Genomic DNA, 1,306 nt, shown 5'->3' with positions numbered 1-1,306 from the left:
ATTATTTCCATAATTCTGTGGGTTGACTGGGCTCAGCTGGGCAGTTACCCTGCTCTAATGGCTGGGGACACACAGCTTTGGCTACATTCAATTGGTGGCTGCACTGAGTGGGAAGAGCTAGGAAGGCCTTGGTGCCCTTCCAGTGGTCTTTCTCTCCACGTGGTGTCTTATCAATGGAAGTCCAGCTTACGCTTCTTTACAGCAGGGTGGCTGGCTTCCCTGGGGACAAAATGCAGAAACTGCCAGGCCTCGTTAGGGGCAGGCCCAGAGTGGCACAGTGGCGCCTCTGCTACATTCTATTTGTCTAAGGAAGTCACAGGTCACAAGGTAGGGAGGAGGGAAGGAGACCTCACCTCCTGGTAAAAGGAGAGGAAAAGGATCATTGCAAAAGGCATGTGGGATGGGAGAAATTGTTGCAGTTATCGATGGAGATAATCTACTGTTTTCTTTCAAGCATAAGCACTGTTAAAAATAATGAAAGCAGAAAGGTTAGTTCAAAAGAAAATAAAAGAATTGAAGTATATTTAAATAATGATTTCATTCATTATTTTACTAATTGTTTTTTCTCTCTCTTTTTTAAAAATCCTCACCTGAGGATATTTTTTTCCACTGCTTTTCAGAGAAAATGGAAAGGAGGGAGGGCAAGAGAGATAGAAGAGAGGGAAACATTGATGTGAGAGAGAGACATCAACTGGTTGCCTCCCACATGATTGGGGCAGGGATTGAACCTGCAGCCCAGGTATATGCCTTCGACCAGGAATTGAACCCACTACCTTTTGGTACGCGGGCTGATGCTCTAACTGTGAGCCGCACCGGCCAAGGCTGTTCTTCTCTCCTTTGATCATTAGTCTACGTTTGGTCTTGAGCCTTTTTCACCTTTTCAAACCACAGAAACTATTGTGGTAGCCTGGAATTGAAGTGTCAAGAAAATCTCATATTTTGTAGCTTAATTATTGTAAAGAATGAGAAAAATGTTCTAATGAATTAAAAGAAAAAGAATCTTACAGCCTCAAAGTAAAGTTGTAAAGATGTTCTCAGGAATGAGCATCTAGCCGGTCAGACTGGAAAAGAGTTTGTTAGTTTCCCCATTTGTGAAACTTTCCAGCCCAAAAGGAACAGTTGGCATGCCAGCTGTTTGGATATTCCAACTGATGGGAAATTAAATAAAAAGTTCTGGAATTTATATGTGACGATGACAGTTTTTTTTTTAACCTAAATACAAAACATTAGATATGGACTAATAGCTGAATTAAAGGGAAATAAGGAGACAGAAATATTTCTAACTTTTATTAAAATAAGCTAGAGC

Source organism: Myotis myotis, unplaced genomic scaffold (assembly GCF_014108235.1).
Source record: "Myotis myotis isolate mMyoMyo1 unplaced genomic scaffold, mMyoMyo1.p scaffold_m19_p_14, whole genome shotgun sequence".
NCBI classification, from domain to species: Eukaryota; Metazoa; Chordata; class Mammalia; order Chiroptera; family Vespertilionidae; genus Myotis; species Myotis myotis.
The sequence above is the reverse complement of the archived record's forward strand: the minus strand, read 5'-3'. Positions refer to the sequence as shown.